This window comes from Peromyscus maniculatus, chromosome 3 (genome assembly GCF_049852395.1).
Source record: "Peromyscus maniculatus bairdii isolate BWxNUB_F1_BW_parent chromosome 3, HU_Pman_BW_mat_3.1, whole genome shotgun sequence".
NCBI classification, from domain to species: Eukaryota; Metazoa; Chordata; class Mammalia; order Rodentia; family Cricetidae; genus Peromyscus; species Peromyscus maniculatus.
Window position 1 is genome coordinate 96725614 of NC_134854.1, and position 17805 is coordinate 96743418.

The 17805-nt window shown below is 36.9% G+C and overlaps 1 pseudogene; it reads left to right on the plus strand.

Annotated features, from left to right (window-relative positions):
• Window positions 1–11960: 11960 nt before the first annotated feature.
• LOC102909684 (14-3-3 protein zeta/delta pseudogene) lies at window positions 11961–12721 on the plus strand (annotated as a pseudogene).
• Window positions 12722–17805: the final 5084 nt, after the last annotated feature.

Below are 17805 nucleotides of genomic sequence, written 5' to 3' on the forward strand. Positions count from 1 at the left end.
TTGGTACCAATCTATCTACACATGGTAAAATCTCACTGTCTAACATCTTTCTCTCTATCAATCTAGAAAAGTTGTGGTTCCAATTCAATTATAGCCAAGCTGGCTTTGGAGATGGAATTGGCTCACTCCTTCTCTAAACCCAAGCATATTGCTAAAAGAAAAGTTTAAGAGATTCTTCAGTCCCATATCAGAAGAGCCCTCTGGTGTGAGACAGAAGGAAACCAATAAAAAGGGACCATTGTCTTCTAAATTCTAATTCTCTCCATGCTTACTCTTGATTTCTCAGAATCCTTTCTTACATGCTATGTCCTCTTTAAATCCAAACCTCCCATTTTTGATAACAAATAAGTTTTTCCAATAGCAATCTCAGAAGTCACCAGAAGGAAGATGGGGCCCCAACAACAACAACTCTACCCAATCCAGAATGATGCCATGGTAATCATCATCATACTACACTTCTTGCCAGAATTTCAGACAATCTTACCCATTACTCTAAAACTTGCTGCAGAACCTACAGTTAGTCTAACTGAGATTTAACTATCTGAGCTTTCTCACAGTACCCAACAGAGATAACATCACCCCCTAAACGGCAGGAAACAATTCTTAGAAAACGACGCCCCTTCTCCCTTAGGTTTCATAATTCTCAGGGTTATGGATGACGGTTGTAGGGTTGGGGGTGGAAAAAAATATTAACTCAGTATTGTGAAAAAAAAAAAGGGGGGGGCGGAAGAAATGGAACGGATAGGTATAAGATATGATGGTAAATCATTGTATATACTAGTAAACAAACTTGGTAAAATAGCAACCTTAGACAATTTGCACTGTAATTTGTACTGTTATAGATTCTTATATGTTGATACAAATGTAAACTATTTTTATACTCCTGTTTAAGATAATTTGTATATTGATACAAATACAGAACTATATTTGTTATAATGTACATATATTTCTACTCTTATTTGTAACATTTTTATATTGATACAAATGTAAATTTATATCTGTCATACTTTATATATGTTCTACTTCTGTTAGGATATTTGGTATATTGATATATATTTAAGATTATTGTCATATTGCATATCGCACTATATATTCCTACCTCTGTTATAAATATCTTGTGTATTGTCACAATTTTGAAGTCATCGTTCTTCACCATACATTTGCTTATAGACTGTTTACCTTATTTACGTGAAGCCTTAGTCCTTAGGTTATTTCGGTAGATAAGATTTATAGATTTATGGTCGCCTATGCCTGTCATCTCTATAGTTACGTTAGTTAGGTTATCCAGATTTACAGATACATAGGTCAGATGGACAGGTAATCTTCAAACACTTCATAGACCTAGAGAATATGGCATTTAAATAACTTAGAATTCTGTTGACGTGAGGCACAATTGCTCCTGGCTGCACCAATTGATCCCGAGAGAATGTTGGGCTTCTAAGACATTTCCATTTGGAAGTTTGTCTTTTTGGCACAAAATGGCCTACGGGGCAAAGAACTGCCCTTGCCTTGATGGCTGACAGTACAAATGCAATGCTGTCCTTTCTGGACAAGCGGGACACAAGGAAAGCGACCACTGTACTCTGCCAAGACAGGGTAAGATGGTCTTTCAGAAATCCTGCTTCTGAAAATGGTCTGTCAGATACTCTAGGCCTGTAGCCAATTTGAATGCACCAACAATGCTGAGAAACATTAGGTGACTGTCCAGGCTGCCAGCTGTCTTGGTCTACTCTTGCAAGACTCCCGAAGTTGCTTGCATCCGTCTACCATTTCTCAAGTACCATTATGTTCCTTCTCAGGTCTTTGATGGGATTGAAGACTAGCAGTTATAGTTACAACTTAGTATATATAATATCTTAGATAGAACATATTAAGTATTAGATTCAGGTTCTTTAGGATAGGACACCTTTGAATGATCTTTATAACATGCCGTTTACCTATGCTCTATACTTCTCTGGATTTTAGAATGTGTTTCTTGCTTGATATTGTTTGCATTGGTTGTAGTTACATCTTATCTAGGTCATTATCCCTCATTATTTCTGGACAATATTTGATAACCATTCCTTTGTATATAGTCTTGTATTAGTTTAGAACCTTCTTATTTAGACAAAAAGGGGGAGATGTAGTGGGTAGCCATTCCAGCTTGGATCTGGAAGCTCCAACCCCCATTGAGACTCTGGCAACTGTCACGCCTACGAGGCGGGGTGAGGGGAGGTGCTGGAAACCTGAGAGCTGGATGGGCAAGCGCTCGCTAGGGGCGCGCTCTCTGCGCCTGGACCCTGGATGGTGGAGATTGATTGTGCAGAGCTCCAGAGAACACCGCTGGATTGCTAGACGCCTTCCCCAGACCCCCGCGACCTATCCATTCTTTCATTTGTAAGTCATCCACTAAATAAATCTTCCTTTTAACTACGTGGAGTGGCCCTTATAATATTCCCCAATAAGTGGTTATCATTTGGAGCTTGCTTCTGGATTGGGGATGGGGGCATTCATCCATTTCTCTCAGTTCTAGGACACCATCTGAAACAGGCTCTGTGTATGCTATCACAATCTCTGTGAGTGCATCAGTTCTGTGGTTTTTAGAATGGTTTTTTTTTGGGGGGTGTCTTCCACCCCCCTGGCTCTTACAATCTTTCTATCTCCTTTTCCACAGTGGTCCCTGTGCCCTGAGAGGAGGCATTTGAAGGAGACATCCCATTTAGGACTGAGTGTTTCAAGGTCTCTCACTCTCTGTACATTGTCTGACTGCAGGCCTCTGTATTTGTCCCCATCAGCAAGAATGTTGGTAGGAGTCATTTTATGGCTACATTCTTTTAGCAGAACAGTCGTACTTGCTCCCCTCCCCACTCAGATTCATGGCCTATCAGGTCTTGGCCACCCAAGTAATGCCTGTTGTCTATGGATTCCAGTCATGCAGTGGCTTCAAAGCAAGTCAGGTATTGGTTGGTTATTCCCACAAGCTTTGTGCCACAGTTGTACGTCTTGCAGGCAGGTCATCCTTGCAGACTGGAGGTTTTGTAGCTAGGTTGTTACTTACTTTCCTCTTTTGGTAATGTACAGAGGACTTTGCAGTATTTCGAACTGTAGTCTGTAGGGCTGAAGGCTTTAGGTAGGCACCAGTTTGACTTCTACATGTTCAATGAGTTGTGTTACTAATAGGTCCTTTCAGTTTGTGGAGAACAATCAATAGCCTTTACAGTAGCATGCGTTGTTAGGGGGTTACCACAGGGCCCCTCTGGTCAAAAACTTAGTTAGATATAACCTATTCCTGGTATTGCAAGCTTCAGTTGTGGATACGAGATGTCAAGTTGGGTCTTTGTCTCTCCATTACGTAGTGATTTCAATTAGGCTGATTTCATATATGATTATATTTAGGAAGCTTCTACTCTATTATGTCCTTTTGTTTGTTTGCTTCTGTTTTTCAAGATAGGTTTTCTCGGTGTAGTTTTGGAGCCTGACCTGGATCTTGCTCTGTAAAACAGGCTGGCCTAGAACTTACAGAGATTTGCTTGGGTCTGCCTCCCGAGTGCTGGAATAAAAGGCATGAGCCACTGCTGCCTGGTTTTCTGTTATGTTTTTATATGACCTCTCAGATGGCCGTGAATTTTAGCTGTCTCTCACTATATCTTCTCACTGCCACCTTCCCATTTGATCTGTCCCTTCCAGTCCCCCCCACCATCTATCCATAACTGTCTATTATATTTCCCCTTCCTAAGGAGTACTATTGCTGCCCCATTAGTCAGTACTCTGTATTTAACATCTGTGACTATATGGATTGTAACTTTCTCATCAATAACTTAAGAGATAACATCCACATGCAAGTGAGTACATACCATATTAGGGTTTCTGGATCTTTGTTACCTCACTCAGGATGATGTTTTTGGACATCCATCCATTTACGTGATTTTCATGATTTCAATTTTAATAGTAAGTAATAATCCATTATTTAAATGTACCACATTTTTATTTATCTCTTCATATATTTAAGGACATGTAGGTTGTTTCTAATTCCTGGTTATTATTAATAGAGCAGTAATAAACATTGTTGAGCAAGTGTCTCTATTGTGCAATGAAGCATCCTTTGGGTATATGAACAAGAGTGATATAGCTGGGCCCTGAGGGAGATCAATTCTAAGCTCTCTGAAGAACCTCTACACTGATTTCCATAGTGGCTGGACAAGGTTGAACTCCCAGCAGTAGCTTGAATATTCCCTTTACTCTACATCATTACCAACATGAGATATCATTTGTTTTTATGTTGGCCATTCTGACTGGTATAAGATGAAATTTTGAAGTAGTTTTCATTTGAATTTCCCTGATGACTAAGAATGTTGAACATTTGTTAAATGCTTCTCAGTCATTTGTGTTTCCTCTTTTAAGAGCTCTGTTTAGATCTGTGCCTGGTTTTTAAATTTCAATCTTTGTTTCCATGATGTGTAGTTTCTTTTTTGAGTTTGTTACATATTTTAGATATTGGCCTGGTATTGGATGTGTTGTTGGTCAAATCTTTTCCCATTCTGTAGGCTGCCGCTTTCTCCAAATAATGGTGTCTTTTGCCACAACAATGAATTCAAAATTATTCCCTAATTTCTCTTCTATCAGATTCAGTGTGTCCGGCCCCTTATGGTGAGTTCTTTGATCAATCTGGAGTTGAATTTTATGCAGAGTTATATAGAGGATCTATTTTCATTCTTCTACATGCAGCCATACAGTTGGACCAGCAAGATTTGTTGAACACAGTGTCTTTTTTTCCAGTATGAATTTCTGTCTTTATTAAAAATAAGGTGTTCATAGATGTGAGGACTTATTTCTGGGTCTTTAAGTATGTTACATTGAGCAATGTGTCTGTTTTTTCTGCCCATATCATGATTTTTTTTATTAATATATCTCTGTAGTACAATTTGAGAATGGCGAAGGGGATAATCCAGCATTTATTTTATTTGTCAAGACTGTTTTGGCTATCCTGGATTGTTTGTATTTCCATGTGCAGTTGTCTGTTCAGGATAGTTGAGTAATTGTATTGAAAATTTGAAGGGGTTTATATTGAATAGCAAATCCATAGATTGCTTTTGGTAGGATGGCCATTGTTACTGTATTAATACTACTGACTCATGAGCATTAGAGATTTTTCAATCTTCTGATATATTCTTCAGTTTCATTCTTCAGTATCTTAAAGATTTTATAATACAAGTCTTTCACTTTATTAGTTAGAGTTACCCCAAGACAGTTCCTATTTTTGGAGGCTATTGTGAAATGTGGTCTTTCTATGATTTCTCTCTCAGGCCATTTGTATATCGGAAGACTGCTGATATTTGTCTTTTTATTTTTGTACCCTGCTACTTTACTAAAAGTGTTTATCAGCTATAGGAGTTCCCTGTAACATGAATCTTAAAAGGTCTTATTAATAAAAACAAACTTGGATCCAGGTTTTGGGGTGAATGCTGAAAGATCAGAGAGACAGAACAGGCCACAGCTAACCTCACCTCACCAACTTCTCAGCTGATTCTGTTTCCTCAAACTGGAAGCCTCTGAGTCCTCATCTTGAATGAATCTTAGCTGAACTGCTACTAAAAGGCTAAAATTTAAACAGGCTCTAGTTCCTGTTCCTCATGCCTTATATGCCTTTCTGCTTCCTGCCATCACTTCCTGAGATTAAATGCATGTGCCATCATGCCTGGTTGTTTCCAGGATGGCTTTGAACTCGCAGAGATCCAGATGGATCTCTGCCCTTGGAATGCTAGGATTAAAAGTGGGTACGTCAACATTTTCTGGCCTCTATATCTAGTGGCTGTTCTGTTCTCTGACCCCATGTAAGTTTATTATGGTGCACAATATATTGGGGAGCACAATATCACCACAGTTTCCTGGTGGATTTTTTAGGATCACTTAGAGTATTTAAGTATCTGTAAATAAATATTTTGATATGTTCCTTTCCTATTTGTATCTCCTTTATCTCCCTCAGTTGTCATATTACTCTAGCTAAGAATTCAAGTACTACATAGAATTGATATGGTGAGAGTGGACAACCTTATCATATTACTAATTTAAATGGAAATGTCCGAACTTCTCTCCATTTGAGTTAATGTTGGCCATGGGCTTGGTATAAATGGCCACTTTTTGTGATGAGGTGTGTCCTTAGTATCTCTAAGTGCTTTAGACTTTTATCATGAAAGGGTGCTCAATTTTTTGGAAGACCTTTTCTTCATTTAATGATATGATCATGTGATTTTTGTCATTCAGTCTGTTTGTATGGTAGATTACATTTGCATATTCATGTATGATGAACCACCCCTGCACCTCTGGGATGAATCCAAATTGTCATGGTAGATAATCTTTCTGATATTTTCTTGGATTCAGTTTTCAAGTATTTTATTGAGAATTTTTGCATCTATGTACATAAGGGGTATTAGTCTGTAATTTTGTTGTTGTTGTTCTTGGGTTTTATGTGGTTTAAGTATCAGAAAAGCTGTGGTCTTATAAAAAGACATAGTCAATATTTCTTTGTTTTTATTTTGTTGATGTAGTTGAGAAGTATAGACATTAACTCTTCTTTGAAAGAGTGGTAGACTATTGCATTTGACCTTTGACACTGAGGGTTTTTTTTTTTTTGCAGTGAGGGAGGGTTGGGTAACTTTTAATTATTGATTATATTTTAGGAGGTCTGTTTAAATTGCTTATATGGTCCTGATTTAACTTTTAAAGGTGGTATATATTGAAATAATTATCCTATTCCTTTAGTTTTTCTAATTTGGTGGAGTACTGGTTTTTAAAATATGTCCACATGAGTCTCTGGATTTCCTAGGTATCTGTTTTTATGTCCACTTTTCATCTCTGATTTTGTTAATTTGAATATTCTCTCTATGCTTCTGGTCAATTTGGATAAATGATTGTAAATCTTACTTATTTTCTCAAATAAAACCAATTAAGTTTTATTGTATTTTAATTTTATTTTATTATTTTATTGACTTCAGCCTGGGCTGGATTATTTTTTGCCGTTGACTCCTTTTGGGTATGATTTCTAACCTTTTTTGTTGTTGTTGTACTAGAGCTTTCACGTATAAAGCTAGGCCACTAATATGTGATTTCTATAATATTCTAGGTAGTGAGTACTAAGATCTTGCCTCTTAGAACTGTCTTCAGAATGCCATAAGTTTGGATATGCTGTGTTTTCATTTATTCAGTTCTAAAATCTTTTAAATTTCTTTTTTGACCTGTTTTTCATGAGTAGTGAGTTTTTCAGTTTTCATGATATTATAAGCTTTCTGTTTCTGTTGTTGGTAGGCAGCTTTAACCTGTGGTTGTTAGAATGGATTGAGGGTGTTTTTGTTTGTTGGTTGGTTTCATTTTTTTCATAGCATTATATCTGTTGCGACTGGTTTTTGTCCATGTATGTGTGTAATTTTGGAGAAAGCTACTTTCATTTTCACTATAGCTTAATATTTCTCATAGCTTTCTTAACCCCCTTTTCTCTTTGCTTCCTCCTTGGCCTTAAATGGTCATGATATTTGAATATTTTTCTGCATGTTTTAAAACTGAAATTCCACAAAAAAAATTTACCATAGAGATCATTTTGGGAACCATCTACCTGGAGTATGTCATGTATTTCATAGCAACTCTATTTACAACCTTGTGATTTGTCTGAGTTTTGTTTTGCTATATGATATGTCCCTTGGAGCACCAAGATTTTATTCCTGGTCTGTGTAGCACAGTGCCTGGCAGGGTTCAAGTGTTCAACAAATTAAAAATAGATTTTTAATCATACATTCCTCTAGGGAATAAAAGTATAAAATCAGACTACCAAGTTCAACTTCTTACTAGCCAAGAAGCCTTAAACAAATCTTAAAGCATTGATTCCTTCATTTTTAGCTACAAGGATTTGAGTATCCCAACCTGCTGAGCTCTTTTCAGGATTCAATGGACATACCTAGTAAGTGACCTCTGCATAAGGAGTGATTTCTGAGGATCCCCAGTAAAAGTCTGGAATCTGAAAGACATTTTAATTTCCCAATGAATTTATTTTTATTCTTTCTTGTGTGTGTGTGTGTGTGTGTGTGTGTGTTATGCAGCATGAATGTGCAGTGCCAATGTGGCCAGAAAATTACACTGGATCCCATGAATATGGAATTACAGTTGGTTATGGGCTGCCTCAGGTGGGTACTGGAAAATGAATTCTGGTCCATCTATGAAGCCACAAACACTCTTAAGGTCTATGCCATTTCATAGCCTCCAAGGTAATAGTAATCATCCAGAAAATCAATAACACGGAAACGATGTGAAATGCAAGACTGAAAATAGTCATTCACATTTATAAACTTGATGACACAGATGCAAGATATTCTTGTATTTGAAATAGCAATGAAGAAACAAATCCCCTTCTGCAATTTAAATTGTGTTGCTTATGACTCAGCAATTATTCTGTGAACTTCAGCAGACATAAACACACACACACACACACACACACACACACACGCACGCACGCACACACACACACAAATGCTTACCTTCACACATATAAGCACTTCAGAAAAGAATAAATATTTAATATATTTTATATAATGATATTAGTGCAAAGTTTCCCAGAAAAATAAAAATATCTGTATCCATATAAATTTTAAAAACAAATCCATGGAACGAGAAGAGACCCGAAAAGGCTAGCAGTCATGCAGAGAGAAACTGTGAGGAGTAAAAAGTGTGGTACAGTCAGCTTGGTTACTGCAGCTTCAAGTAGAGGACTGGATAGAAGGTAGGCACCTCATACCTCAATTATCCCAAACTTACAGATACATGTGAAAAGTATAACCACTATTCCAGAGAATAAAAGGGAAATCACATAAACTCTTCAAATAATCAGAAAAGAAAGAAAAGACTGTAAGTAATCAGGCTATCAAACAAAGATCACGAAACCCTTACTGGATTCTTCAGAAGCTTTGCAGTGCTAGGTGATTTCCCAGGGTCCAATAGAGAAATCATCTTGAGGGCTTGTTAGGAAGTAAAATAAGTAATATTTTGGTGGTGATATTCTTTCACAGGAATGCCATTTGAATCAGTTCTATATACTTCATTTATTTATAAAAAATATTTACTGGTAACCTTTTAAATTATCATACTCTTTTTTTTTGAGGAGGCATTGTTTTTCCATTTATTTTATTTTACAATACCATTTAGTTCTACATATCAGCCATAGATTCCCTTGTTCTCCCCGCTCCTGCCCCCCTCTTCTTCCCCCCAGCCCACCTCCCATTCCCATCTTCTCGAGAGCAAAGCCTCCCCCGAGGACTGAGATCAACCTGGTAGACTCAGTCCAGGCAGGTCCAATCCCCTCCTCCCAGACTGAGCCAAGCAACCCTGCATAAGCCCCAGGTTTCAAACAGCCAACTCACGCAATAAGCAAAGGACCCGGTACCACTGCCTAGATGCCTCCCAAACAGATCAAGCCAATCAACTGTCTCACCTATTCAGAGGGCCTGATCCAGTTGGGGGTCCCTCAGCCTTTGGTTCATAGTTCATGTGTTTCCATTCGTTTGGCTATTTGTCCCTGTGCTTTATCCAACCTTGGTTTCAACAATTCTTGCTCATATAAACCCTCCTCTTTCTCGCTAATTAGACTCCTGGAACTCTACCTAGGGCCTATCCGTGGATCTCTGCATCCAGATTCCTCAGTCCTTGGATGGGGTTTCTGGCACGACTATTAGGGTGTTTGGCTATCCCATCACCAGAGTAGGTCAGTTCCAGCTGTCTCTCGACCATTGCCAGCAGTCTATTGTAGGGGTATCTTTGTGGATTTCTGTGGGCCTCTCTAGCACTTTGCTTCTTCCTTTTATCATGTGGTCTTCATTTACCATGGTCTCCTATTCCTTGTTCTCCCTCTCTGTTCTTGATCCAGCTGGGATCTCCTGCTCCCACAGGCTCTCTTTCCCTAGACACTCGCCCTTCATTATCCCACTCATGTCCAGGTTGTTTATGTAGATCTCAGCCATTTCTTTGTCATTGGGCGATTGCCATGTCTTTCATGGGGTCCTGTTTTCCAGGTAGCCTCCCTGGTGATGTGAGTAGCAGTCGAGTCATACTTAATCAACATCTAGTATCCTCCTATGAGTGAGTACATACCATATTTATCTTTCTGAGTCTGGGTTACCTCACTCAGGATGATTTTTTCTAGATCCATCCATTTGCCTGCAAACCTCATGATGTAATTGTTTTTCTCTGATGAGTAGTATTCCATTGTGTATGTGTGCCACAATTTATTTATCCATTCTTCAGTTGAAGGACATCTAGGTTGTTTCCAGGTTTTGGCTATTACAAACAATGCTGATATACAAGAGCTGAGCAAGTGCTCTTGTGGTATGATTGAGCATTTCTTGGGTATATGCCCAAGAGTGGTATAGCTGGTTCTTGGGGGAGATTGATTCCCAATTTTATAAGAAAGCACCATATTGATATCCAAAGTGGTTGTACAAGCTTGCATTCCCGCCAGCAGTGGAAAGAGAGTTCCCCTAGTTCCACATCCTCTCCAGCATAAGGTGTCTTCAGTGTTTTTGATCTTAGCCATTCTGACAGGTGTAAGGTGGTATCTCAGATGCTCATGGATAGGCAGGACCAAGATAGTAAAAATGGCAATTTTACCAAAAGCAATCTACAGATTCAATGCAATCCCCATCAAAATACCAACACAATTCTTCACAGACCTGGAAAGAATAATACTCAATTTCATATGGAAAAACAAAAAACCCAGGATAGCCAAGAGAATCCTATACAATAAAACAACCTCTGGAGGCATCACAGTCCCTGACTTCAAGCTCTACTATAGAGCTACAGTAATAAAAGCAGCTTGGTATTGGCATAAAAACCGACATGTGGACCAATGGAATCAAATTGAAGACCCTGACATTAACCCAAACACATATGAACATATAATTTTTGACAAAGAAGCCAAAAGTGTACAGTGAAAAAAAAAAGAAAGCATCTTCAACAAATGGTGCTGGCATAACTGGATATCAACGTGTAGAAGGCTGCAAATAGATCCATATCTGTCACCGTGCACAAAACTTAAGTCCAAGTGGATCAAGAACCTCAACATAAATCCAGCTACTCTGAACCTGCTAGAAGAGAAAGTAGGAAGTAGTCTTGAATGCATCAGCCTATATAGGAGATCACTTCCTAAATATAACTCCAGTAGCACAGACACTAAGAGAAACAATCAACCAATGGGACCTCTTGAAACTGAGAAGCTTTTGTAGAGCAAAGGATATGGTCAACAAGGCAAAGCGACAGCCTACAGAATGGGAAAAGATCTTCACCAACCCCACATGTGACAGAGGACTGATATCCAGAATATATAAGGAACTCAAGAAAGTAGACATCAAAACGACCAACAGTCCAATTGAGAAATGGGCTTTAGAACTAAACAGAGAATTTTCAACAGAGGAAACTCAAATGGCTGAAAGTCATTTAAGGAATTGCTCAGCATCCCTAATCATCAGGGAAATGCAAATCAAATTATCACATTCTTAAAATTTTTTTCTTTGAAAATTTCACACATTTATGCAATGTATCTTTTTCATACCCAAACCCTACTCCCTTAAACTCCTTCAGGACCATCCACAATACATCTCCCACTTTCACATTCTTCATTTGTTTGCTTGTTTATTTAATTACTTCATTATTATAACCCACTTAGTCCAATTAATACTACCCATATGTACATGGGTGTGATATCATTCACTAGATCACAGGAAATCTGTCAGGGACAGAAAAGTGATCTTCAGAAATTCCCCATCCTCTATCCTGCAGTTTTTGACTTGTTTTATTATATACAGGTCTTGTGTAGGTAACCAGTTTGTGGCATGTTCATGTCTGCATTGGCCATGTCATGTCCAGAGTTAAGTTAATACTTAACTCTCTAAAGATCCTTAAGCCACGTCTGAGCACTTCTACCCACTCTGGACACAGAATATCCAGTTATGGATAAAAATGAGCTGATGAAGAAAGATAAACTGGCCCAGCATGTTGAACAAAATGATATGACTGTCCTCATGATACCTGTAATTGAACAAGGTGCTAACTTATCTAATGAGGAGGAAAATCTTCTCTCCAGAGCTTATAAAAATTCTGTGGGTACCTGACTATACAGCATCTTGGAGGGTGGTCTCAAGTGTCCAGTAAAAAAATAAAAAGTGGAAAGGGAAAGCAACAGATGGCTTGAGACTACAGAGAGGAAACTGATACTGAGATAGGAGACATCTGCAATGATGCATGGTCTTGTTTAGAGTAGTTCTTCCTCTATGCTTCACAAGCAGAGATCAAAGTCTTCCATTTGAAAATGAAGGGCGACTACTCCCATTACTTGGCTGAGGTTGCTGCTGTTGACGAGAAAGGAATTGCAGGCTGGTTACAGCCAAGCCAGTGTACCAAGAAATATAATCAGTAAAAACAAAATGTAACCAACACATCCTATCAGACGCTGGCCCTAAAGCCCTCTGTGTTCTATTATGAGATTCTGAAATCCCCAGAGAAGGGCTGCTTTCTTACAAAAATAGGTTTTGATGAAGACATTGCTGAACTTGACATATTATGTGAAGAATCGAACAAAGATAGCATGCTAACAATGCAGTTACTGAGAGACCACTTGACATTGAGGACATTAGATAGCCAAGTAAACAAAGCAGAAGCCAGAGAAGGCCTTCTTACTTTTGCCTGCCTCATTCTAAAATGCACAGGGTAGACCATTTGTCGTCCATATTGTTCCGCAAATAGGTTTTTGTTTGTGCGGGTTTGATTTGTTACTTCTATTTTATTATCTATATTTCCCATGTGGTTTTTATGTTTTAATGTTAACAGAGTAGAGCAAATTAACTTTAGGGAGTTATTCATTTTCATCTTGATGTGGCCAATATAAGAATGTGGAAATTTTATAAGAGTTATACATGTTTGGCATAGTACTTTTGGTACATTGTGGCTTCAGAAGGGCTATGTTAAAGCTGTTCCATGTCCAAGCAAACAAACTACCTGCATATTGATTTGTGATGCTGGGTAACAAAAGGGATAATTAGTTCCAGTTAGTGTAGTAAATGTGGGTATTTCAAGGTTTGGAGCACTTTCAAGGATCTGGTACAAACAGACATCCCATGGATGCCCATTGGAATCCTGTTGTAACATTCATATCCTTGAGAGCAGTCTCAGAGGCCATCATTACACAAAATTATGATCCAATTTACTACAGTTAGGGAAAAATGTATCATAATATATTATTTGTAATTTTATCTGCTATTTAGCTTCATTGTTTTTGCTACATATTATATATATGTACATATATGTGTACAAACATTTTTAAGGAAATCTAAGAACACATGTAATAGTAAAGATGCAATAACAATGAATTGTTTAGTGTTCACTGCTCCATGTGTATCAGGCTTAGTAGTAAAACATAATCCTAGATATTTAATTTTTTTCTGTTTCGTTTTTGCTTTTGCAATCTTTTTTCCTTTTTCTCTGATACCTGCCTAACATTCATGTGCTGTAAAAGTTAGTTAACAAGGAAATAGTTTGAGACAATGGCTAGCTTTGTTCGATGTCTTATGAAATTTTCATGAATAAGCATAATTAGTAAGAACACATGTATTGTATTAAGTTTGTATTAAGTGCAGTACATGTAAGTGAAATAAAAGGTTTAGGAATGGACTTTTCAGTGACTTTCTCTACATCTTTTTATATAAATTAGTTTTTGATGAAGAGAATTGTATATTCTTGGAAGCATATTCCTTATTTCCTCTTGGCAGCTAATGGGCTTTTACCAATTTTGAGCACACACTTTACCATAACAAAAAAATGCTATCACACCTACCTTTCTCAAAAAGTCCACACACCTCCTGCTTATGCCCTCCAACTCAAGAATTGAAGTGGATTTTCTTTTATGAGTGGGGGAAAGATTGAGCAAAGACAATTTTGGTCTGTTCTTGTTCCATCATGCCATTGGGTAGCAGTAAATGTTAAGTTCTTTGCTACCCAATTGCTCTTGGATTTTAAGCATTTCTTGGTGCTCTGGCAGCCTGCTCTGACTTCTTTCCCTTATTTCTGTTTGTCAGGTGCATAGGGTCACCTTTGTCACTTTCTGTCTTGTCAATAAGTATTCCTTCTTGGTGACTGTGTATTTGGGAAAAGGCCACAGGATTTTTTCTTGCTCCACTGTGTCTAAGATCCCCTGTTTCCTCTGCTTGCACTCCACAGACACCCATCATCCTCTCCTGCAGTACAGATCTATGCTGTTGAACTTATGTTTAACTCCCTGGAAATCCTACCCTGACTGGTCTATAACAGTCTCCCTTTAAAGTACTTCTTCCTCTCAAATAACAGTAGGGCAAGTCACACCCAAAGCTCACACCCTGTGGAGTGTGCTTTATTGAAGACACCAAACAACAAGGAGTTGCATGTTTGTTTGTTTTTGTTTTTGTTTTTTCCTTTTAGAATGTAAGTTCCTAAAAAACAGGGGCAATGTTTTCTGTATGTTCTATTGTGCAGAGTACACTGTAAATGATTTATAAATGTTGATGATGGGAGGCAATGAGTCTAGATGAGAGTGAGAAACAAATCCCAATCACTGATCTATGGCTCCTTTCCTTGTGATCTGATTACACTGGGAAATACCAGTCCTTTTGGACAAGTCTCAAACATTGCATTTATTTAAAAGTGCAGTGGTAATGGTGGTTGTGAATGCTTCCTGAAGAAATGATATTGAGTTTATTCGTAATGTTACATCTTCATTCACAACACATTTCCTTTGAATTTGCCTGAGTCCCTAGGTCAAGGAGAATAAAACTATGGAGAGCAAGATGTCATCTCTTTCTTTCTTTCTTTTTTTTTATTTTTAAGATGTCATCTCTTTCACATAAACTATAAATAATATCTGAAAGCTGTCATATTTGTCTAGTTGGCTACTCATCGGCATTTGACATTGCTGAACTTGCTTGTTTGATTTGGAAATTGGGATACTTGTGATACTTACCTGCTATTAGCTATTGAGTTCTTTTTTTTTTAATGAATAGTACCCAAAGATGAAGAGAGATTTACAAACAAACAACACCTTGAACATTTTACTATGTACATTCCTATTCAATTTACTCTCTCACTATTGAGGGTAGATATTTGAAAACTTCACAGCTTCTTCACTGACAGCTTTTAATGGTTTCTGCTCTTGTGGTTTCCAAGTATACTTTATTCTTTCTTTGTCATTTAATTCTCCATGCAGTCCTAATTACTGCATCCACCTGTCTGTCAAATTTCATTTTCCTCTGCACTGATTTGTTTACTGCTGTGAAATTTCATCTGGATATCCTACAGGCAACAATCCCTGAAAGCCTTCTAGTCTTTGTTGTCTAAACATTGGATGGTGTCACTTTTCCCCATCTTTAGAAGCCAGGCTTTCCCATTTTTACTCTTATCTTCCTCACAGACTCACATGTGAGTATACTCAAACTGAGCCCTTCAGTTGGACCATTTCCCAAGTTTACCACTCCATTGCCTGTAATGTTCCTTTACCTATATCCTGTCACTAAATTGTTTCAAATGTTTGATGCATGTGATAGGGCCATAATAAACTTTCAAAAATATAAACCTAGTACAAGTACAGCTGGTTTAAGTCCTTCCCATGCTTTGTTCTGTTAAAAAACTAGAGAGAACTCTTTTGCTAATTTTTAAAAAAAAAAAAAGGTCTTTTTCTTTTTACCTCAAATCATGATCTTCAGTGGAAATTAGCTTTGTAGACCAGGCTGGGCTCAAACTCACAGAGATCTTGCTGCCTAATGTTGGTTTTAAGAGATTAAGAGTTTTGTCAATATTACAATAGTGTGACATGTAGAATAATCAAATGATATATATATAATCATTGAGGTTCTCTGTAATATCTTTCTTCTGAGAATTTTTGCCTCAATTTTCATCTGCCTAGTATCTTTATGTTTTGATAGCATAAGAGAAAGAAAAATTAGATATCCTTCTATGTGATTGTCATTTAAGGAGCTGTGCAAAATGTCTTAGACCTTTAATACTTTCTTCAGTCATTTCTCTTCGGAATACTTTCATATTAAAAATCAAATTGTAATTATAGTTTTATTTAACTTTCTTTAACATTAAATTTGTTTATTAAAAAGGAGTAACTAGGTTTAATATTTTATACCTACTCAAATAGCGAATGTTAAAAGAATACAGCTGCTTAATTCTTTAATAACTTTGTAAATTTTGTATAAAATATTAATTTGACATTCATATTATGTGTTAGAAGAACTGTAGGCACAAACATAATGGATGTTTCTCCCTTAGTTTTCATCAAACAGAAATTAAAACTAGAAACTTTAGTTTCCTAACTTCAAGGTTGATGCAATTTCCATTAAATTTTATCTTATAAATCAACTCAAGCCTGGATTCCTGTGATAAATAATTTCAGTTTCAAATGTCGTAGCTTTGACAGGTAAGTTACTTCAGACAAGCATCCATTATTCAAATATTAATTCAAATGTATTATGGATATGAAAAGGAAATAGATAAAAATCACAAATATATATAAATCTACTCAAAATCTTATATTAGGAGCACAGTGGTAGCTCAGTAATTTATATCAAATGCTTTTCAATTGAAAATTGTGTTCTGATGCTTAATAATTTAAATTTATTTTAAAATGACTTGTGACATGCATATCAAATATTAGTCTTCTACTTTACTTAGTTTCCCACTTTTTTATTTTGTTTTGATCAGAACCTTTTCTTTGGAAGCTCTGACATTAAGCTGATTTTGAAATTCCTTTTATAAGTAGCAGGTACTCCAATGAAAGGTCATTACCCACTGTAATGATTTAATGAGTGCACAGTAAAGAAATAGCTTTCCTTAAGGCCCAGTGAGACTTCCTCCTATTGTCCTTGTTTTCACATAGTTACTAAGCATGAAACCACTACTGTGTGTTTGCTTCTAATGAGATTCTCCAATAGCTAGTCCATACATGGAATTAATTAACCTGTCTTAATTAATCTCTAAAATAAGTTGGTTTTAAGAGATTAAGAGTTTTGTCAATATTACAATAGTGTGACATGTAGAATAATCAAATATAAAAATAAACATATACCATTTGTTACTCTGGTTAACACATAAAGGTGGTTGCAGCTAAAAATAAGAATTGTTTTCTTAGGTTTATACCATACCTACCACTATAAAGTATTTTAGTCAGTGTTAAGTTCTATAATCTAAGTAAGACCACAGGGTTTGCTTGGTGTTTCCTGGTGAACTTTACATACATCATGAAGGGGTATCATAGAGATTACCTACAAGTCACCCAAAAAATTTTATCTAACATGAGATTGCTTAGTACCTGATTTATGCTTGAACTTTCAGTTTCCTTCCTTTGTAGCTAGTATGTTAGTTGTGTTTTTTGCAATGTAAGCAAGCGTTGTGATTTTCTTTAACATGCTACTTATTTTTAAGACATTTATTAGTTTGTACTGTCTGAAATTTTATTTTTCTATCTGCTGTCTGCTTGTCCATTTGTTACTATGTTTGTCCACTTTAGAAGAGTTTCAATATGGAACCTAGAGTGTCAAGAACTTGAGTTTCCTGCCTCAGTTTCCTGAGTGTAGTGGTTACATATGTAGACAATGAGTATTTTCTCATTTTTCTTTAGTTTCATTTTAAATTCACTCTTAATTTTAGGAAGTCTACATTTTCACATTATTCCCATCTCTGGCTAATGTCTACTAAGGGCATGTTCTCTTTGATAAAAGTTTTTCAGTTTTCATACCAGTGTATTCTGTTTCTCTTTGGGTACATAGA